This window comes from Mobula birostris, chromosome 31, assembly GCF_030028105.1.
Source record: "Mobula birostris isolate sMobBir1 chromosome 31, sMobBir1.hap1, whole genome shotgun sequence".
NCBI lineage: Eukaryota > Metazoa > Chordata > Chondrichthyes > Myliobatiformes > Myliobatidae > Mobula > Mobula birostris.
Genome location: NC_092400.1, coordinates 18,811,364 through 18,835,524, shown reverse-complemented (window position 1 = coordinate 18,835,524; position 24,161 = coordinate 18,811,364). Strand labels below are relative to the sequence as shown.

Genomic DNA, 24,161 nt, shown 5'->3' with positions numbered 1-24,161 from the left:
CGCCTGTGGTGGGCAAACTATTGGGCGGGATTCTTAGAGACAAGATTTACAAACATTTGGAGAGATATAGACTGATTAGGTTTTACCTCACGATCTGATATCGGTCCCTTCTTTGTCTCCTCCTAAAGTCCTCTTTACAACACACTCACCTACCCACTTTTTAAATAGATATTCCACAGAAAGCTTCCTATCCAAGTGCAGCTCGGTAGGGCCACTCCTCTACCCAGAGGTAGTGGCCTCAGCTCAGTCCATCACAAACACCAGCCAACATAATCAAAGGCGCCTTCAATTCTAGTCATTCTCTCACCACCCCAGGTTCAAGGACAGCTTCCACCCATCTACTAGACTCTTGAACAAATGGCAATCATGTACAATTGACCTACCATCACGGTCCTTGCATCCCATTGTCTCACTGTTTTCCACTTTCTTATGGTCACGGTGTCAAACAGCATGGAGACATTAGGCCGAGTTGGTCCATCGCAACCACAGCATCCTCCCTGCTAGTCCCAGTTGCCTGGGTTGGGCCTGTAACTACCCCCCCCCCCCCCACATAGCCCTTCCCCTCTAGGTACTCAGCCAAGCCTAAAAAATGAAGTGGTTGACCTGCATTGTAAAGAAGTTACCTCTCAGGTCTCATCTAACTCTCTTCCCTTTTATCTTGAGTCTGTGCTCTCTAGTTTTGGACTCTCCAACACCAGGGAAAGGACTATGACCATCCACCTTATCCACGTCCTCATGATTTTAACTTTTTGCGAGGTCGCCTCTCATTTTCCTACTGTCTAAGAGATAAAGATCCAGCATATCTAACCTCTCCCTATAATTCAAGCCCTCAAGTCCAGGCAGAGTCCTCAGAAATCTCTTCTACACCCTCTCCAGATATGTTATGTCATTTCCATCGCAGGATGACCAAAACTGTACACAATACTCCAGGCGCCAGCCCACCAACAATTTACGTAACTGTAACATAATGCCCCTACTCTTCAGCTCAATGAATGCCAGCACGCTAAATGCCTTCTTCACCATCCTGTCTACTTTCATGGCTGCTTTTGGTGAACTGTGCAATCATACTCACAGGTACCCCCGTTTCTCAACACTTGTCAGTACCCTGCTACTCTCCAGCTAGGTCCTACCCTGGTTTGAGTGTCCAAAATGCATCACTACACACTTATCTAAGTTGAACTCCATTTTCCTCAGCTCATTTCCCTCAACTGATCAAGTTTTTTTGTAATTCTTTGCAATTGGCTTCACTATCAACAAGAATCACCCCTCCCAATAGAAACATGGAAAACCTACAGCACATTACAGGCCCTTCTTTTGACACTGATCAATAGAAACAGATTCTTTCATGTCAATGTAAAAACAGATCTTTCCAAAGTGATCTAAATTCATTATAAAAATATAAAACATAAAATAATTGATTGCACAGGTATTCACCCCCTTCAAGTCAGTATTTTATGCGAGTTTCATCTGAGATTTCAAGTGTTTTTTTTCTCAACAGTGGCTTTCCCTTTCCCACTCTCCCATAGAGCTGTGACTGGTGAAGCACCTGGGCAACAATTGTTGCCTGCGCAGTCTCTCCCATTCCAGCCACTGAAACTTGTAACTCCTCCAGAGTTGTCATAAGTCTCTTGGTGGCCTCCTTCTCTCCTCCACTTCTTACACGGTCATTCAGTTTCAGAGGACAGCCTCCTCTAGGCAGATGTACAGCCGTGCCATATTCTTTCCATTTCTTGACTGACTTAACTGTACTCCAAGAGATATTCAGTGACTTGGAAATCTCCTGACTAGTGCTTCTCAATAAGCTTTTTGCAGAGTTGCTTCGAGTGTTCTATTGTCCTCATGGTGTAGTTTTTGCCAGGATACTGACTCACCAGCAGTTGGACCTTCCAGATACAGGTGTATTTTCACTACAGCCAATTGAAACACCTCGACTGCACATGGTGATCTCCATTTAGCTAATTATGTGACTTCCAAAACCAATTGGCTGCACCGGTAATGATTTGGTGTGTCATATTAAGGGGGGGGGGGGCGGGGGTGAATACTTATGTAATCGATTATTTTGTGTTTTATATTTGTAATGGATTTAGATCACTTTGTAGAGATCAGTTTTTACTTTGACATGAAAGAGTCTTTTTCTATTGATCAGTGTCCAAAACGCCAGATTAAATCCACTGTGATCAATGTTGTAGGATAATGAAACATGAAAACTTTCGGGGGGGGGGGTGAATACTTTTTATAGACGCTGTAGTCTCTTGGGTCAATAGTCTCACAGTGTTACCTACATTGAGCTTTCTATTGCCAAAAATATGACATTTTCAGAACTCGTTCATTTTACTTGCCCTTCAGTTGTATGACTTCACTTTCTCCTATCATGGATCTACCTGCCACCTAATTTTCAGTGACTAACAAGCAATCAGCAATGGGATCTCAGTGAGTCAAGTGGCAACCGTGGGAGGAAAGAAACTATTGATGAGCAGGATCAAAACCCCTGCATTAGGATTTTGTTAGTACTGTACCTCACCGCCCCTGTCCACTTTACTGCATTGCCAGAAAGCTTAAGTATAAGACTCTCTAATCCTTTATTCAAATCATTTATAAATGAAGTGTAAAGCTGAGGCCTATCACTGATTCCTGAAGGACATCAGTAACCATAAGGCACACACTCAGTGATTCAGGAACACCTTCTTCCCCTCTGCCATCCGATTTCTAAATGGACGCTGAACCCATAAACACTGCCTCTCTTTTTGCACTACTTTTTTAATGCAACCTTTAAATAAACAAATAGTATTACATTTCTTCTGTATACACACACACATACATATGTACACTTCTTATTATCATTTACAGTTTTAAAAATTATGTTTTGCAATGTATTGCTGCCGCATAATGACAAATTTCACGACATATGCCAGTGATATTAAACCTGTTTCTGAAATTATTTATTGACTATTTAGGTTTTTGATATTCTCATCTGACTATGTCATTTGTGTTATACGAAAGCAAATATCAAAATGCCAGTGTCCTGCGTCATACCCTCGTGTCGAAGCAAGTGGAGACATTTCTGGTCTTGTATCACACCAAGGTCTCTGATGATATGTCTGAGAAGCAGGATGAGGAAGTTGGGCAAGTATTGCGATGGAACAGGCTGCACACTTTGAGCATCACTGTGATGTAAGAGAAGCAGCAGAGAAAAGAAACGGGAAGTTAGGTGCTCTGCAGATGTTCTTAGAAAAGGAAATTGTCTGTAGTAATGATAAAAGGAGTGAAAAGGACAACGTGTCATAAATTACATATAACCCTCTGACTTCAGAATTGTTATTAACAGTTTCCAGGGATTAATAGTTCCAGAGATTAATATTTCCAAGTAACCTCTTTTTGAATTAAAAACACTTGAGTGGTCAGGGTCAACCATGCATAGAACATAGAACATAGAATAGTACAGCACAGTACAGGCCCTTTGGCCCACAATGTTGTGCCGACCCTCAAACCCTGCCTCCCATATAAGCCCCCATCTTAAATTCCTCCATGTACCTGTCTAGTAGTCTCTTAAACTTCACGAGTGTATCTGCCTCCACCACTGACTCAGGCAGTGCTTTCCACGCACCAGCCCCTCGCTGAGTAAAAAACCTTCCTCTAATATCTCCTTGACCTTCGCACCCCTTACCTTAAAGCCATGTCCTCTTGTATTGAGCAGTGGTGCCCTGGGGAAGAGGCACTGGCTATCCACTCTATCTATTCCTCTTATTATCTTCTACACCTCTATCATGTCTCCTCTCATCCTCCTTCTCCCCAAAGAGTAAAGCCCTAGCTCCCTTAATCTCTGAATCCTAGCTGTCAAGGACTCTACAGTTTACGTTCTCAGTATTTTCCCTTTCTTCCTTTCTTTCTCCACAAACAACAGGAAATCTGCAGATGCTGGAAATCCAAGGTTCTGGAAGAACTCAGCAGGCCAGGCAGCATCTATGGAAAAGAGTAAACAGTCGACGTTACGGGCCGAGGCTCTTCATCAGGAAGCTGCCTGGTCTGCTGAATTCATCCAGCATTTTGTTCCTAAAAAGAAAATGAAGTTACAATCCAAGCTCTGAAAAAAAAGTATGAATTTTTTTGCTAACACTGCATGGTGGGGTTTAAACTAGAGTTGCAGGGGGATGGGAACCAGAGTGCCAGAGCAGTTAGTGGAGACAGGTAAGACCTCAGACGACGTCAGGAGTCAAAAGGTTGAGCATGGTGCGACTAATGTCCTGAGCTGTGTATATTTCAGTGCAAGAGGTATCGTATGAGCTTAGGGCATGGATCAATTATGATGTTGTAGCCACGAGTGAGACTTGGTGGCAGGAGGGGCAGGGCTGGCAGCTCAGTATTCTGGGGGTTGTGTTACTTTAGGTGTGATAGAGTGGGTGGGTGTCAGAATAAATGGTAAGGGTAGCAAGTGTAGGGTACCTTGGTTTTCAAGAGATACTGAGGCCCTGGTTAAGGAAAAAAAGGAAGGTGCCTAACAGGTATAGGCAAAAGGGGAGAAAAAAGTGCTTATGGAGTATAAAAAATGTAAGAGAACACCTAAGAAAGCAATCAGGAAGGCTAAAAGAAGGCATGAAGTTGTTCTAGCCTACAAGGTGAGGGGGATTCCCAAGGGATTCTACAGATACATCAAGAGCAAAAGGATTGCAAGGGACAGAACTGGTCCTCTGGAAGATCAGAATGGTAATCCATGTGTGGAGCAAAAACAGATGGGGGAGATTTTAAATAATTTTTTTTTGCATCTGTATTTACTCAGGAGACAGACGCAGAGTCTATAGAAGGGAGGAAAAGTGGCGTCAACTTCAGGGACCCTGTACAGATGACCAAGGAGGAGGTGTTTGCTACCCTGAGGCAATTACAGGGTGGATTACTCCCCAGGGCCTGACAAGGTGTTCCCTCAGACCCAATGGGAGGCATTGCCAGGGCTCGAGCAGAGGTACTTAAATCATCCTTAGTGACAGGAGAGGTACCAGAGGACTGGAGGATAGCCAAAGTTGTTTAAAAAAGGCTCTAAACATAACCCAGGAAATTATATGCCGGTGAGTCTGACATCAGTCGTGAGAAAGTTATTGGAGGGTAGTCTAAGGGACTGGATATGGAAGTATTTGAGTAGATGTGGACCGATTAAGGATAGCTAACATGGGTCTGTGTGTGGCTGCTCAGCACTTAGGAGAAGTTTGGATAGGTACATGGATGGTAGGGGTATGGAGGGCTGTGGTCCCAGTGCAGGTTGATGGGAGTAGGCAGTTTAAATGGTTTCAGCAGGGACGAGGTGGGCCAAGGTTCCTGTTACAGTACTGTGCTGTACTTCTCTATGACTCCGTGTCTCTAGGAATGACTTTCTTATGGTATCGCTTTCAAAAATGTTGTATTGCAGCTAAACTATAACATGACTGTTCTCAGTACATTTTGAACGTATGGCCTAAAAAAGGATTCATGTGGACTTTAAGAAGCATCATAGTAGGTGGAAGAAAAGTTATATTTGCACCATCTAGTTGTCCCTGAAAGAAATGCTATTTAGTTCTACCAAGTAAAACACTGATCTCTCATGCAGGTATTTACCAAAGTTGGCAATAGATATTACAGCTCCTGTGATAACAAACAGTTCAGATCACTGATCACAGTCGCCTTACCTACAGCTGCCTGCAGGTCACCCTTGGGCAAGGTGTAGCACCTACTTAGCCCCCTGATCAGGGCCACGTGAAGCCACGGGAACAGGTGGTGGACGGTCCTACGAGCAGCGGGTGCAGATCACAAGTCCTGGTTCTGTGACCACTGGCACCAGGCAGACCATCTCTGAAGAGTGTTGATAACGGCTGGGGAGTTTGCGGGGTGGGGGGGGGGTCACCCATTTTGTAAAGACACTGCCCAGAACAGGACAATGGCAAATCACTTCTGTAGAAAAATTTTACAAGCACGATCATGGTCATGGATAGAGAAAAGAGTAAGAACCACAGCATGAAACGGGCCTTTCCCAGAGGCAGATTGAAGACAGATGGAAGACTATCATCGCCCACATCATACGACAGGGCGCATAATGACGATAATGACCTACATATAATAACGTTTTGCATAACAGGCAGCTAGCTAATGCACAAACACTTATATCAAGGTCAAGTTTAAAGCATGGATAGGAAATTGGTATTGATATTGGTATTGGTTTATTAATGTCACATCTGCCAAGATACAGAGAAAGCTTGTCTTGCACACTGTTCGTACAGATTAAATATTTACACAATGCATTGAGGTAAAACAGTGACAATGCAGAATGAAGTGTAAAAGCCACCGAAAGCATGCAGTGCAGATAAACAATAAAAGTGCAAAATCATAACAAGGTAGATCGTGAGAACAGGAGACCACCTTATTGCACAAGATTCTGGAAACAGAAGGATAGGAGTTGTCCCCAAGCCCAGTTGTATGTACTTCCAGGATTTTATATCTGAGAAATGAGGACCGGAAAAAGATTCCTCTTCGACAAGGCTAGGGGACCAACTGTTTGTGATTGGCCACTGTTACACCTCATCTGGCCAAAGACTGTGCTGGTTCACTGAAGGAGACGATGAATCATGTCTTAACTGTTTGCCTTCATTGCGGGGTGGTCCCTGAGGTATGAAAAGCAGCCAATGTTTATCGCATCATGGGCCTTTCTTGTTGGGAGGCAGTAGGGATAGGTTGGTAGAGGACACTTGATTTGTGGATCAACCAAAATAAGTTCTCGGTCCACTTTGTGTTTTTGTGTGATGCTAGTCTGTGAAAATCAGCTGTTCTGTCCGACATTCTGAATCAAAGGAATTTCTTTGATTATTCACAGGACAGGAATGTTTTAATGGCACAATTAAGAACAGTGCAAACTTCAGATGATCAGACTGACATGACAGTAAGGAGTGAACTGATGATGTGAAAGCAGCAGGTGGTAACAGCTTTGCCCTCTAGTGTTCAATGAGCAAGACTAATGAGAGCAAATGGACTTCATTTTGAACGTAGATCTGAATCAGAATCAAGTTTAATATCACCGGCAAATGTCGTGAAATTTACTAACTCTGCAGCAGCAGTACGATGCAATACATGATAATAGAGAGAAAAGACTGATTTACATAAAGTAGTTAAATTAAGATGAGTAGTGCAAAAAAAAAACCCAAACTTTTTTTTTAATGCCATTTAGAAACCGTGTGGCAGAGGGGAATAAGCTGTTCCTGAATCACTGAACGTGTGCCTTCAGGCTTCTGTACCTCCTTCCTGAGAAGAGGACTTGTCCTGGGTAGTTGGGGTCCTTGATGATGGAAGCCGTTTTTCGCAGGCACCCCTCCTTGAATTTTTGTCTTGGATACTAAGAGGCAGAACAGAGGTACCTCCCTCTTCTGATTATCCAAAAGGAAGGGCAGTTTATTGTGCTCCCTCTGTATAAACCATCGGTGAATCGCAGGTGAATCTGTGGAATTCGTTACCTCAAGTGGCTATGGAGGACAAGTCCTTGTGTATATTTAAGGCAGAGGCTAGATTCTTGATTAGTCAGGGCATGAAGGGATATGAGGAGATTGGGGCTGAGAAGGAAATGGATCAGACTCGATGGGCCAAATGGCCTAATTCTGTTCCTATATCTTATGGTCTTATAGTTCAGCCTATGTGGGCCGAAGGCTGAAGGGCCTGTACTGTGCTGTACTATTCTATGTTCTATGTTACCGGTCTTCCAGGGCTGGCCTGGAATAGAACATCAATCTCTGGGATATTACTGAAGAATCCCGGGGGCTTTAAAAAGATGATGTTACTATATCATGCATATTATAATGTATCAGATGTGGGAGACAGTCAAATATCCTCCTGCTAACAATGACTTCCCATTTAGGGCCACTTTCTTCCCCTTCCCTTTCTTGAGACATTAGCTTGTTATTTAATCCTTGGTATAATAGTGTACAGAAAGATGCTAAAATGGAAATCAGACACTATATACCAATTTTTTTTAAAAAAAACAAACTGCTGGAGGAACTGGGCATGTGGAACAGTATCTTTGGGGGAAGAAGAAATGACTGAAAGGAATTCCTCCGGCAGGTCCTGTTGTTCCAGATCCCAGCGTCTGCAGTCAGTGTCTCCACCAATACTACACTCCCCATTTGCTCCTGTTGCCATCTTAATTTCCGGTTGACAAGAAGGCTGATTCCTCTGCCTGCAGTTGGAACCTCGTGAATAGTGAAGCCCTGGGTTGTGTCATTAACGTCCAACCACCCCTTTTCACACACCAAATCTGCTGGTTTAACGCTGAAACGCTATCTCACTCTTCATCAATTAATTGATTTCAATTAATCTGTTAATTTGATCTCCCTGCTGGTAATAGAAAAGACTGTATACTCTTTTCCATAGATGCTGCCTGATCTGCCGAGTTCCTTCAGCATTCTGTGTGTGTTGTTTTAGATTTGCAGCATCTGAAGAATTTATTGTGTTTGTGATTTTCATTTATATTGCCTCTCTGGCTCACACAAAGTCCTTGTTAAACTTTCGGAACCTACCCCATATGCATCACAACTGCTACCATATGGCTATTCAATTTAATTTAATGTTATTTTATATTGCTTTACTTTACTTTATACTTTATTGTCGCCAAACAATTGATACTGGAATGTACAATCATCACAGTGATATTTGATTCTGCACTTTCTGCTCCCTGGATTACAAATATTAAATATTAAAACTAGTAAATATTAAAACTTTAAATTACAAATCATAAACAGAAAATAGAAAAATAGAAAAAAATATAAATTTATTATATAAATTTCTTATTGCAATTTGTGGTTTTTTTAATACATTACATTTCATGACAAGTACCAGTGATAATAAACTTGATTCTGACTATTGACTTTGATCAGGAGTACGTCAGACCACACCACTCTCCGGGTCTGATGTGAATTATCACACCACGGGTGAATTACCTCGAGGTTTCAAATGTACCCAAGTCTCTAAAAGTTCATTTCATAGTACGTGATCTCAATGAGTTTGTTTAATAAAGTATGACAAAGAAAATAATTAATTATGCATATAAACATAGCTGTGATTTCTGAGTTGCTGTGGTAAAGAAAACATTCATCGCCACCCCTCAGCCATCAGGCTTGTGAATAAAAGGGGGTAACTACACTCACTTGCCCCGTGTTTGAAATGTTCCTACAACTAACGATCTCACTTTACGGACTCTTCATCTCATTATCTCATGTTCTTGTATTTATCGCTATTTATTTATATTTGTGTTTGCACAGTTTGTTGTCTTCTGCACTCTGGTTGATCTTTCATTGATCCTGTTACAGTTGCTATTCTATAGATTTACAGAGTATGCCCGCAGGAAAATGAACTTCAGGGTTCTATATGGTGACAGATATGTACCTGGATAATAAAATTTATTTTAAACTTTGAACTTCAATTGCTTTTAATTCAGCAGTGGTGACCTGTTGAAGTCTTTGCTGTTGACTTTGGAGTTCTGGGATTTAAACCCAGTGACAGTGATATACAGGCAGTCCCTGGGTTATGAACGTCCAACTTACGGACAACTCATACTTAGGAATGGACTGTCATAAAGCCTATTATGTTAAAAATTTGAGTTAAATACAACGGTTCGTAATAATGAATGCACGCACTGCTTTGTGACGTTCGTGAAAATATTGCGCAGCTTCAGCGGTTCGTCGGCTTGAGGAAGGAGAACGCCGTCCGCCATTTTAAGTTGGATCACGTTGCCGTTAACACTGTTTTGAATGTGTAACTTTGTATTTGGCTTAAAATTTTCTCTTAAAGAGGTGAAACGCCATCAGTCAATGGAAAAGCGTTAGGCTACAGTTGGTCAACGATCGGAACAATTTTAAAGGATGAAGTGATGATAGCATTTGAGGAAGAAGACTGGGACCTAAGAATTCCAGAACCGGAGAAGTTTTTGATGAAAGAGTTAGCTGAAGCCTTTCGTCTCATTGAAGCAGGGGTGGCAAAGTTAGAGGAGCAAGATCCTAATAGAGAGAGGTTCACCAAAGTTTACCGTACAGTTATTGCGGGCCTCAGCTGCTACAAGGCCATTTATGAGGAGAAAAAGAAAATCTCTGCATAGAAAGGTGAAATATATATACTACGTACTAAGACAAACATTGGACTAACTGATGCTAAATAAGAACTGTATGTACCTGTTCTGACTTACCTACAAATTTGACTTAAAGAAAGACTTAGAAACGAATCTCATTCGTAACCCCGGGACTGCCTGTACAGGAATTCCAGGCTAGACATACAAAATGCTGGAGGAACTCAGCAGGTCAGGCTGCACCTATGGAAATGAATAAACAGTCAGTGTTTTGGGCAGAGACCTTCAGGACTGGAAAGGAAGGGGGGGAAGATGCCAGGTTCGGATGGTTGCAACTTGCAGAGCAACCTGCAGGTGGCAGTGTTTCCATGTGTCTGATGGCCTTCAACGTCTTGGGAGCAGAATTTAGAGCTTTGGAGATGCTGTTGGAGAGTAACTCCTGAGAAGTTGATCGAGGGATCTTTAGTTTCTTAACCTTCCACAGAATCACAGCATGGTTATAACAGGGAATGACACAGTTCAGCCCCCCAAATCAAAACTCGTTCTACATTAAAACAATTCAGTATCTCTCTAACCCCTGCTTTTTCTTAGGCCTACCCTGAATGTCAAGGTAAAGCTAACACTTTTTCTATTTCTATTTGTGCTTTGTCAATTCTTCCATGACGATATACAGTGTCCCTTATCTTATACCTGTCATTTTATATTGTTAGAGCAAAAGTAGGATCTTCGTGTTTTATCTTTGACAGACACCATAATCACATGTATCCTGGATGTATCGGGGAGAAGACAAGGCAATGGAGTTGAGAGTAATAATAAATCAGCCATGATGGGATGGCGGACAGGACTCGATGGGCCCAAGCGTGATCCTGTCTCACGGTCTTATGGGGCGGCATGGCAGTGCACAACGCTCTACAGTACAGGGGACCCGAATTCAATTCCCACTGCCGTATGCAAGGAGTTTGTACGTTCTCCCCGTGACCATGTGGGTTTCCTCCGGGTGCTCGGGTTTCCTCCCACGGTCCAAAGACATACCGGTTGGGAGGTTAATTGGTCATTGTAAACTGTCCTGTGACTAGGCTAGGATTAAATTGGGGAATCGTTGGGCAGTGTGGTTTGAAGGGCCGGCAGGGCCTATTCTGGCGCTTTATCCCAGTAAATAAATAAACAAACAAACAAACCAGCTGTTCTTAACAGCTGTAATTTTGATAACTATATCCCAATTCTCCGACAAAGCCTTTTATATTGTGAAAACAATTCCTTGAGAATGCCTCAACCCTTCTGATGCCTCTCCCCACCCAGTTTGCAAAACTTAACTGGCCCGTCTAGGTGAGATATTCCTGTTTCTTATCACTCTGTTTCATTTGGTTTCCCATGAGCATATTACTTTTTTCCCCTTTCTGTCACGCTTTGCGCTACGTATCTTGTGGAGGATAAGGAATCAATAATCTTGTTATCGGCATATATTCTGGGTTAGAATGTCAATCTAAAGATCTCTTATCTTTTAAGTAGCTTGAAACTCTAAAGCTTTATGCATCTATACTTTAAAATGAAATAATCAGTTTATACTTATCAGTTCTGTCTACCACAGTTTGTGGCCCAATTTCATATTGCTACACATTGATGTCATGCTTTTCCACACCGTGTCCTGTGCAAAAATCGCTATTGATCAATCATCTTGCTATGCTGTCTCCACAGATAATGATCAAACATTTCTTTAGTTTAGAATTAATAGACCCTAAATAGCCAATATGTAATTAATGTTCTGAATGAGCAAAATAATTGAAAAAGGCATATTCTAAAACATTCTAAAAGGTGGAGGAGATTTCATTGAGTTATTTAACATTATATGACCCTAAGACCATAAGACATAGGAGCAGAAATAGGCCATTTGGCCCATCGAGTCTGCTGCGTCATTCCATCATGGCTGATTTATTATCACTCTCAACCCCATTCTCCTGCCTTTTTCCCCATAACCTTTGACACCCTTAGTAATCAAGAACCTATCAACCTCTGCTTTAAATATACTCAATGACTCGGCCTCCACAGCTGTCTGCAGCAATGAATTCAACAGATTAACCACCCTCTGGCTATAGAAATTCTTCCTCATCTCTGTCCTAAGTGGATGTCCCTCTACTCTGAGGCTGTGTCCCCTAGTCTGAGGCTCACCCGCTATAGGAAACATTCGCTCCACATATCTGGGCCTTACAATATTTGATAGATTTCAATGAGATCCCCCCCAATTCTTCTAAACTCCAGCAAGTACTGGCCCAGAGTCATCAAACACTCCTCTTATAATAAGCCTTTCATTTCCAGAATAATTTTCATCAACCCTGTCCAATGTCAGCACATCCTTTCTTAGATAAGGGGCCCCAAAGCCCCCAGTCCTGATGAAGGGTCTCGACTCAGAACGTTGACTGTTCACTCTTTCCTGCCGATGCTGCCTGGCCTGCTGAGTTCCTCCAGGTTTTGTGTGTGTCGCTTTGGATGTCCAGCATCTGCAGATTTCCTTGTGTTTAAGAACCTTAAGGATGCCTTCTTCCTCTTCCTTAACGCTGAGGGCAGGTAATTTCCACTATGGAGTTGTGAAGGATGGGGAAAAGGAAATACCAAGTACTGAGTCAATGAGCAACACACCGAAAATGCTGGAAGAACTCAGCAGGCCAGGCAGCATCTATGTAAAAGGGTACAGCCAACGTTTCAGGCCAAGACCCTTCTCCAGTACTGCCAAAGAGTCTCAGTATGATACGTCAACTGAACTCTTTTCCATAGATGCTGCCTGGCCTGCTGGGTTCCTCCAGCGTTTTGTGCACCTTGCTTGGATTTCCAGCGTCTGCAGATTGTCTCTCGTTTGTGACAGAGGAAATGAGGTCCAGTTGATGGAGATTCAAAGAAATGGAGCTAAATTTAAAATGCAGAACCTTAAAGATGCCTTCTTCCTCTTTCTTGGCATTTCCTTAGGGCTGAGGCCAGATTGTTTCCTCTCTGGCTGTGCGAGGAAAGAGAGAGAATGCACAGAAATGAAGTCTGTTTGAAAATAGGCAAGGAGAGCACAGCAGACTCAATAGGCATAGAGCAGGGGACAGATTATAAAACAGGACGAGAAAAAAGACGGTCAAGAATGAAGTAAGAGCAACTGCTTTTGAAGAATGAGATGAATTATTCATCACTGTATCAGTATTTCTAACGGAAAAGAGAAATTAAATGCAATAAGAGATTGTAACAAACCATTTATAATCAGAAGGACTAAAAGGTGGCTCTAGGTAAATCAGAGCTGGGACTTAAAGAATACTGGCCACAGTATTCAGAAATGGAAGAAAGGGAAAAACGGAACCTGAATGGTTGTGGGAAATATGTTAACAGGAAAAGTCTCAAGACAAGCTCTCTCATTTTTTTTGCAGATATATCTTCTTACTGTGACAGATGTAATAATGGAGAGGCTTCATTAATTCATATGTTTTGGTCATGTTTGAGCCTTGAAAAAATATTGGGAAAATGTATTCCAAACTTCTTCTGTACTTTTTAAAGTTAATTTTAAGCCCAATCCTTTGACTGCCTTATTTGGTATTGTTGAGGAAAGAGCTATCATTTTGGAGCCTTCTCAATTGCGGGTACTGGCTTTTATTTCTGTTATGGCTGGGACGGCGATCTTGCTTAAGTGGAAGGAGGTTGCCCCCCCCCACACACACATGCTCAATGGTTATGCGATGCTATGTCATGTTTAAATTTAGAAAAGATTCGTTGTTCGATTTCTGATTCTAACCAAGATTTTCAAATGCTATGGGGACCGTTTCTGAACTATTTTAAAAATCTTTGAATTGTTATTGTTATTAAAATATAGATCTGGGCCATTATTATAAAACACTATATGGTAAAGTACTCTTTTTTTTCTCTTGTTTTCTTTTTACCAACCAGCTTTGTCTTGGTCGTGGGAGTAGATTTTTTATAATAAACCATATTATTGTATTTCATAATTGAATTAATTTTATTTGATTGATCATGAATATGGGATACTGTGATTGTATCAGTGTGATTTATATATAGTGCATTTTGTGCTATCTTATTTTGATTTATAATAAGTATCCTTATGAATTCTGTATTTGTGTATATGAAATTTAATAAAAATATTGGAAAAAGAAAGAAAGAACAGGGAAAAAAATCATTCCTGTGGGCAGTAAAAGACAGTAAGGGTTAATCGCGGCTTTGGAGCAGAAATGCACAAATTAGGGAAATCAGTAATAACATAGATTAACATGGTGGTGGGGGGGGAAGAGTCTGCTGGTTCTCAAGTCGGGTGAGCTCCAATAAATGTAGCTTCAGACTGTAACGTCGAAACAGCGACTTGATCACCTCGCCTTCTTGCTGTTGAAGGGGTGACACTTCTCTGTCCCTTGTTAGAGAGAGAGACAGAGTCTGTGGCATGTCAAAGTGCTGGGTTGTAGACTAGTTTCTGATGGGCCTGCTTCATGGTCTCCTTGGAAGCTTTGCTATTGCATGCTTGGTGGGTGCTGAGCGCTGATGCTTCCTGCTGGAACAAATGGGGGAAGGGGGAGGGGGGAAGGGGGAGGGGGGAAGGGGGAGGGGGAAGGGGAGGGGGAAGGAGGGAGGGGGAAGGGGAGGGGGAAAGGGAGGGAGAAGGGGGAAGGGGAAGGGGAGGGTTGATGCTTTGCTGCTGCTTGTGCATGGGAGGGAATGGACGGGAGCTTTGGGGCTCTAACGTTTTTCTGTCATTTATTTTTTGGGGGTTTCTTGTTTCGAGGATGTTTGCAAAGTTTAAGAACTTCAGGTTGTATACTGTATACATTCTCTGAAATTAGATGAAACCACTGAACCATTAATAATCTTAAGTGAATATGGCTACCACAAAATGAATCAGCCTGAAGAATTAAGTGAAGGAGATATGGGAATGGAATTCCTGTGATGAGTGTAAAAATATTTTCTACACAATATGTTAGAAGAAATAAATAATTTCTCAATGGTGGTATTGAAACAGCATTGCACGAGGAATGCGGTCACCTCCTGTCTACTCTTCATACTTCCCGCATCTTCATCCATGCAAGTTAGTTTGTTATACAGTGTGAATTATATTAAAATTAAAGAGTTGCAACTTTTGGAAGTAATTGGAATGAGGTCAGAACTTATTACACTATTAATAAGTTCCATGGTCTTATGGTGCTCAGTTTCAAGGCTGGGGGCGGGGGAAAGGGGAGAAACAGAGGCCACTAATATGACAATCAATGGGAAAAAATTTGGGGTTTTGAAAGATTTGGCTTAACCCAGTGTTTGCTTAGCTTATAAAACAGGCTAACAGGTGAGAATAAATAGATCGCAGTGGCGACAGAATTCACTAAAGAAAGACTGAATCAGGGTCAGTTGGAGCATATTTGCTTTGTTAGAATGACTTGTTTTCTCACTGTAAGTGAAAGGACCAAAGGAACAGTAGTCATCAGGATTAATGGTAGTTGCTGTCCTGGTGAGCTGGCATGCACTCAGTGAAACAGGAACGGACACTTCTCCTATGTCAACAGATCTCTCAATGGTCCATGAACTCATGAACACTACCTCATTATTCTTTTTTTTTTGGCACTATATACTTACTTTGAAATTGAGTTTGGATTAGCTTTATCTGTCACATGTCTACCGAAACATCAAAACGTACAGCGAATTGCGCCGTTCTGCGTCAGCTCAAATCGGTGAGGGTAATACTGGGCAAGTGCCCTCAACTCACTAACCCTGACTCGTGCATCTTCGGACTGTGGGAGGAAACTGGAGCACCTGGGGAAAACCCATGTGGCCACTGGGCAAACGTTCAAACTCCTCACGGGCTGCACTAGGAATTGAAGCCTGATCATAGGTTGCTGGCGCTGGAAAGCAACACGTTAACTGCCAATGCTACTGAAAGTAACTTTATGTCTTTGCTGCCACAAGTAACAAATTTAACATAGAACATAGAACATAGAATAGCACAGCACAGTACAGGCTCTTCGGCCCACAATGTTGTGCCAACCATCAAACCCTGCCTCCCATATAAGCCCCCACCTTAAATTCCTCTATATACCTGTCTAGTAGTCTCTTAAACTTCACTAGTGTATCTGCCTCCACCACTGACCAGGCAGTGCATTCCACGCACCAACCACTCTCTGAGTAAAAAACCTTCCTCTAATATCCCCCTTGAACTTCCCACCCCTTACCTTAAAGCCATGTCCTCATGTATTGAGCAGTGGTGCCCCGGGGAAGAGGCGCTGGCTATCCACTCTATCTATTCCTCTTATTACCTTGTACACCTCTATCATGTCTCCTCTCATCCTCCTTCTCTTCAAAGAGTAAAGCCCTAGCTCCCTTAATCTCTGATCATAATGCATACTCTCTAAACCAGGCAGCATCCTGGTAAATCTCCTCTGTACCTTTTCCAATGCTTCTACATCCTTCCTATAGTGAGGTGACCAGAACTGGACACAGTACTCCAAGTGTGGCCTAACCAGAGTTTTATAGAGCTGCATCATTACATCGCGACTCTTAAACTCTATCCCTTGACTTATGAAAGCTAACACCCCATAAGCTTTCTTAACTACCCTATCCACCTGTGAGTCAACTTTCAAGGATCTGTGGACATGTACCCCCAGATCCCTCTGGTCCTCCACACTACCAAGTATCCTGCCATTTACTTTGTACTCTGCCTTGGAGTTTGTCCTTCCAAAGTGTACCACCTCACACTTCTCCGGGTTGAACTCCATCTGCCACTTCTCAGCCCACTTCTGCATCCTATCAATGTCTCTCTGCAATCTTTGACAATCCTCTCCACTATCTACAACACTACTAACCTTTGTGTTGTCTGCAAACTTGCCAACCCACCCTTCTACCCCCACATCCAGGTCGTTAATAAAAATCATGAAAAGTAGAGGTCCCAGAACAGATCCTTGTGGGACACCACTAGTCACAATCCTCCAATCTGAATGTACTCCCTCCACCACCACCCTCTGCCTTCTGCAGGCAAGCCAATTCTGAATCCACCTGGCCAAACTTCCCTGGATCCCATGCCTTCTAACTTTTTGAATAAGTCTACTGTGTGGAACCTTATCAAATGCCTTACTAAGATCCATATAGATCACATCCACTGCACTACCCTCATCTATATGCCTGGTCACCTCCTCAAAGAACTCTATCAGGCTTGTTAGACACGATCTGCTCTTCACATCATATAAGACAGTGATAATAAACCTGATTCTGATTCATCGACTTGATGAGTCGTTTGCGTTGCGAAAATCTCCTGGGCTATAGATGGAAAAGATATGACTCCAAGTGATGCCACAATCTGTGCTCAGAAAATGATGTCTTGTTACATACACCTGTCCGGGTGCATTCTCCAGTTACTTTATAAGGTAATCATAGCCTTCAGCCAGGAGCAGATGTCATCAGGTGGTTCCTAACCTTCACCGAATGTTTCGACTCTTAACCGCGACACTCTCCAGTTGGTGGGCCAGCAGTGGTGGTCAAATCACTGCCTGTCTGCTCCTGGCTTCCAGCTCCCCTCCTCTTGCCTACTCCAAATCCAACAAGAAGCTCGCTCTGCCTCTTCCCCCATCCTACGAGCTGCTTGTTTTTTGCTCCTTTCGTCCAGGCCCAAATCTGACAACTGGGCATCTTCTTATGGCTATCTTTAGATCAGTGGTCCTCAACCACCGGGCCGCAAAGCATGCGCTACCGGGCCGCGAGGAAACAATATGATTTGGCGATATGAGTCAGCTGCACCTTTCCTTGTTCCCTGTCACGCCCACTGTTGAGCCATTATGCATGCGAGGTCATTACCCGCGCGTCATCCATGTCAGCGTGGGAAGGAGATCAACTCCTCGAGCTTGCAAATGACGGCCGGCTGGAAAGTATGTTTGACATAATATCTCTGCCGGCATTCCGGATCAAAGTCATGGCTAAAAATCCTGAGCTAGTCAGGAAAGCACCGAAAATGTTGCTTCCATTTCCAACATATCTCTGCAATGAATGCAACAAAAATTAAATTGCAGAATAGACTGGACACAAGGAACCCCCTTCGACTATCGCTGTCTCCGGTCACCCTTCAATAGGACCGTGTTGTTGCAGGGAAACAAGCCCAGGGCTCCCACTGATTCAGCGATATTGGTGTGTTGCAATGATTTTATATGTTCATACGGGGAAAATATGTGCTGCGTGTTTAATATCCAAATGTTACATAAAATGTTATGATGCTATTGACTTATATAACCATATCACAATTACAGCACGGAAACAGGCCATCTCTGCCCTTCTAGTCCGTGCCGTACGCTACTCTCACCTAGTCCCACCGACCTGCACTCAGCCCATAACCCTCCATTCCTTTCCTGTCCATATACCTATCCAATTTTATCTTTAAATGATAATATCGAACCTGCCTCTACCACTTCTACTGGATGTTCGTTCAATACTTACTTCAAGCTCCCCTGTCCTCCCCTGATAATTGACTTAACACTATATTCATGCGAGGAAAATATGTGTTGTGTGTTTAATATTAAATTCGTTAGATAAACCCTTTTAGAAAGGAAATTGAGTGTATTAGCCACTTATCACCTATATTCCGGACGTGATTTAACATCCCTCCCCCGATGAGATTCGCCAAAAACGATTTGTAGAAAAAAATCGTACACGCATGCGCACTGGTGCCCGCGCAAGGCTTCATGGTCATTGTAGTCTTTCTAGGGGTAAACCCGGCGGATTTGACCGCTACCTACTCTTGTCCGTTGGCAACCCTACCACCCACACCCCCGCCCCCCCGGTCGGCCGGTCGGCCGGTCGGCAAGAATATTGTCAATATGAAACCAGTCCGTAGTGCGAAAAAGGTTGGGGACCCCTGCTTTAGATGATATAATTCCTGATTACGTATAATTTGTAGCAATCAATTAGTAGCTAACAATTTTGCATAAATAACATTCCCAGTCAGAAAATAACGTAAATATTATAGTTTTTCACAAGTGGGCTCAGTTTGAGCTCTAAAAAATTGTCTCATTTTTATAGGAGGCTCTGTAGATAAAACTCATCTTGTGAATGAACGAACCACCAAGCACACAATTACAGCGTTGAGACGGAGAAAAGACAACACTGTCCCTTTAAATGTCATCCGAATGCTTCTATCATAGAACTGAAGGTTTTGTCGTTGCTCGGCAACTGGAAATTACGCCTCCTAGCAACTGCTGTACCAGGTATACCAATGTACTTTGTTTGTAAACAGCGTGTCTTTCTTGAAACTGAAAAATGAGACCTTAAATTAGGATTATCTTTCAAACATCTCTGAACTGACTATGCTGGGGAGAGCACTTGATATCACTTGAACATGGCATGACATCGGCGTTTGGGGAAATCAAACTGCATGTCCTGATATACTTCTTGAAAGCTCTGAGACTGAGATGGCTGGTGTGTCTGTGTTTGTAGCTTTTCAACAACAGATGAAGACTTTATTCCTGAATGATTTCCCGTGTGCTACTGGCAGCTGGGTAAGGGAATTAATGCCTTTTGTCTACTTAAAGACCAAGTTAGATTTCACTCAGATAAATTGACAAGGAGGTAACGACTAAGCGTTTGAGAAGTTAACTTGAAGTCAACTAAATCTCAGTGGAAAATTTTCTAACAACGGTTCCCCCTTCTTGTTCATAATTTCTTCAAGTTGAATCCCAGAAATGTTAATTCTGTTGCTCACGGGTGTCGCATATTTCTAGCATTTTCTGCTTCTATTCCAACGGGAATGTGTGAGTTGTTGGTGATTTTATCCCCAAGAGTTATAAACGAAACCTTGGGATTTTCATCTATATTTCATTCTCCTGCTCAACATTACCTTTGGAATTGTTTTACTAAAATACAAATAAAACTAATCATAAGCATGAGAGACGCAACAAAACAGAGGATTGAGTCATTAAATGTAGAAATGGTGGGTGATATATGGATCTTCAGGAAATTGTTTTTTTATTGATACATCATGGAGTAGGCCCTTCTGTCCTTTTGAGCCATGTTGCCCAGCAACCCACCGATTTAATCCTAGCCTAATCACGGGACAATTTACAATGACCAATTAACCTGCCAGCCTTACTTGTACTGCGGAAGTAAACCGGAGCACCCGGAGATCTCCGGGAGAACGTACAAACAGTATTGGGAATTGAACCCAGGTCACTGGTACTGTAAAGCGTCATGCTAACTACTACTCTACCGTGCCACCCCAAATCAAATAACACAAAGGCACTGATGGCCTGGTGTTCCTTAACAGTGCAAAGAATTAAAAGAAACATGGCTACACAGACAGGGGGTCTACGGGGGATCTAACAACTTTCACAGAAATACCTGAAGCCATCATTAAACTTGAATGATGAATTTCAACCAAAGTCCAATACCTCAGACTTTCTCTTACATTTTCTCCCCTCCTCTTACCACTTCCCAATGATGTTCTTGCTCTCTGATCCATTAAAAAGTGTCCTCCAGAATGGGTATCCCAGAGCTTGGGTGATGGTCCACAAACATCATTCTGGGGTTGAGTATTTAGATTAGATTAGATTATGAGAATTATCAGTCCTCTTTTATTGTCATTTAGAAATGCATATGTGCATTAAGAAATGACAAGATGTTTCTCCCGAGTGATATCACAGAAAACAGGACAAACCAAAGACTAACACTGACAGAACCACATAATTATAACATATAGTTACAGCAGTGCAAGGCAATACCATAATTTGATAAAGAACAGACCATGGGCACAGTAAAAGAAAGTCTCAAAGTCCCGAGTCAATCAACTCCCGAGTCCCCGATAGCAGGCAGCAAAAGGGAGAAACTCCCTGCCATAAACATCCAGGCACTGTCAACTTGCCGATACCTTGGAAGCAGCCGACACTGAGTCCATCCGTCCGAAAACTCCGAGCTTCCGACCAACCTCTCCGATACAGCCTCCCGAGCGCCTTCGACCTCTCCCCGGCTGCTGAAACACACAAAGCCGAGGATTTCGGGGCCTTCAGCTCCGGAGATTCCGGTTACCACACGGTAGCAGCGGCAGCGAAGCGGGCATTTCAGAAGTTTTCCAGATGTTCCGCTGTGCTCTCACGTCTGTCTCCATCAAATCAGGATTGTGCACGGTCCCCTACTTGACAGATAACAGATATCACCACCGAAGTGGCCGCGCGTACTGTCGTTGTGCCGCCATCTTCTCCCCCCTCCTGAGGGGAGAAATATTTTCAGCATTTCTCCTCTTATTTCAGACGAGTCTGGCTTAAAAGGCTAATTTCATTAAATTTTGTACTAATATGGAAATACCTGGGCAACAGAAAGAAAAGGGAATAATGTTTAGGGTTGTTAGAGCGGACTGGATGATGTTGCGGTTCTAGTAGATTTGAGTGAGGACAGAGGTAGGTGAGGATGAGTGGAAAGAACAGAGGAGCAGTCTGGGTCCAGATTGGTAGTCTGAAAAGAAGAAGAAATGGTAACAGGAAAAGGAAGGAATGTGAAGTAGAGGCCAAAGGAAGGATGGCAAATGACAGTAGAATGCTGAAAGGTGAGTTGGTAACACTAGACAACAAAGATTTTGCTTCCTGAATACCTTCAGGTGTATCTTATGAATTTTGGGCTACTGATCATGAAATTCACCATGAAATTTCCCTATCATGCACCATTTTTAAAATAAACATGTTTATTATTTCAATTCATAATTCAAGTCAATTAAAATGTTGCCTACCATGTAAGCTGGAAAGTTTCCTATCTTGTCCAGGCATGCTTAGGCAGCGCGGCTGCTGCATGGCAGGACAGGTTTTAGTAATAATTATTGGGTTCAGGACTGTAAGGATGGAATTTGCTTTCACCAGGCACAAAAATTTCTATGAAGAACTTTGATATTTGAGACAGATGCTTCCCAGAATAACTGATGCCAAGATTAAGGAAAGCATTTTTGTTGGTCCACAAATCAAACAGGTCATCAATGACAGGCAATTTGAAGAACTTCTAGTAGGACCGGAGAAAATCACATGGAAGGCATTCAAGGAAGTTGTTGAAGTTTTTCTCGGCATCTACAGAGCACCAAGCTAGATGCAGCTGGTTGAAAGCATGCTTCAAGCATATAAAACCATGAAATGCAACATGTCACTAAAGATTCATTTTCTGCATTCCCATTTAGACTTCTTCCCTGCAAATCTTAGTGCTGCTAATGACAAGCATGGTGAAAGGTTTCACCAGGACATCGCTGTCATGGAGAAAAGATAACAGGGCAACTGGAATCCATCAACGCTGGCGAATTATTGTTGGACACTTAAGCGAGAAGCCTCAGACACTGAGTACAAATGAAAATCATTAACAAAATTTTTTTAACATAGCAACACACACAAAATGCTGGTGGAACGCTGCAGGCCAGAGAGCATCCATAGGAAGAAGCACAGTTGACGTTTCGGGCCGAGACCCTTCATCAGGGCGAACTGAAAGAAGAGATAGTAAGAGTAATCAGCTAGTCCTGACGAAGGGTCTCTGCCCAAAAAGTCGACTGTGCTTCTTCCTATGGATGCTGTCCGGCCTGCTGCATTCCACCAGCATTTTGTGTGTGTTGCTTGAATTTCCAGCATCTGCAGATTTCCTCATGTTTGCATTTTTAACTTAGTTGAACTATTGCAAAGCATCAGCACCATTATGCAATTAGACACATTATATTCAATAAAAGTTACTTTGTTGTTTCTCCAAATTCCTACGTGATGCAAGTAGTCTGAAATTATATTTGTGTTCATCTCCAAGCACTCTATCATAAGCAAAAAAAAATTCTGAGGAAGCAACACTTTTGAAAAAATTTATTGTCCAGTGGTATAATTCAAGCTGATATTGAGCTCAGTTCAAAGCCCTGGTCACCGAGATCCGTGGACGAGTGAGGCAGAGGATTAAAGGGACAAACTTGTGGTCTGATCCCGCACGATACGATCACACGCCCATTTTTTTCCAGCGAGCTGTGTTTATTTCTGATCCCTAGCAGCTGCGTTATTTTATTTGTGGAATAATATTATTCCACATCAGCAATTCAACACATTATGTCAGTTAGCATTGCACAACACTCTTTGCATAGTCATTGTGATGACTTGTACTTCAATGTTCAAAGAGAAAAAAAATATATTGGCCCCAGAAAATTTGAACCAGTGTAGCTGCAACTTTGGTTCATCGGCCTCATTAGAGGAGTACCAGTGAGCTATTCTCAGCTTTGGAAGCAGCCCATCTCTAACAGAGAGACAAAAAAAAAGTTCTTCTTGGGGTGCTGTAGGGCTCAGGAGAGGCCGTCATGGAGGCATGGGGAGGAACTGGGTGTTAAATAGGCAGGGGCAAAGGGGTTAGTCAGGAGGCACGGATTGTTGGCAAATAATGGCCAACAGTGACTTCCGGCTTTTAACTAGATCAGCCAATTAAGTTAATGTTTGAACCACCTGGATCAATTTATTCCATTGTCTGTTTCAGGATTAGAGAGTTTCCCTTATGTCTAATAAATCTTTGCTGGTATCATCATGGACTTGTGCGAATTCAACGAAAAATGGTGTGTATGTAGAAGATTTGCTTTAGAAGTGAATGTGGAAGATATAGTTAGTACCTCAGCAGAAAATATGACAATAGGTGGTGGGATTAGCTGATGCCTGTCACACTGTGACAGGAGACTTTAATCAGATTAGTTTGCAGAAATCCCTGCCTAATTACAACCTCAACTGCAATTCCAGAGCACCCAACACACCCGACCACTGCTCTACTCCCATCAGGGATGCTTACCACTCCATCCCTCACTCGCACTTAGGTAAACCCGGCCACCGGACATCTGCCTACATACATACAGCGACTGAAGAACTTGGCACCAGTGAAGAGGCACTCACAACACGCTGGAGGAACTCAGCAGGTCGGGTAGCATCCATGGAAAAGATCGGTCGACGTTTCGGGCCGACCTGCTGAGTTCCTCCAGCGTGTTGTGAGTGTTGCTTTGACCCCAGCATCTGCAGATTATTTTGTGTTCACCAGTGAAGAGGACTACAAACAGCTGGATGGCAAAAGCAGAGGAGCAGATTTAGTATTACATTGGACCCTATCCAAGGATTCACCAGTGGACCTAAATGAATAC

The 24,161-nt window shown here is 42.6% G+C and overlaps 1 long non-coding RNA gene across 1 annotated transcript in view; it reads left to right on the top strand.

Moving 5' to 3' along the window:
* LOC140190965 (uncharacterized) overlaps positions 1-24,161 on the top strand; it is a 34,531-nt gene that overhangs the window by 7,708 nt on the left and 2,662 nt on the right. The window contains exon 2 of the long non-coding RNA XR_011883730.1: positions 19,079-19,263. This is a non-coding gene — a long non-coding RNA (uncharacterized lncRNA). The remainder of the gene's footprint in view (positions 1-19,078; positions 19,264-24,161) is intronic.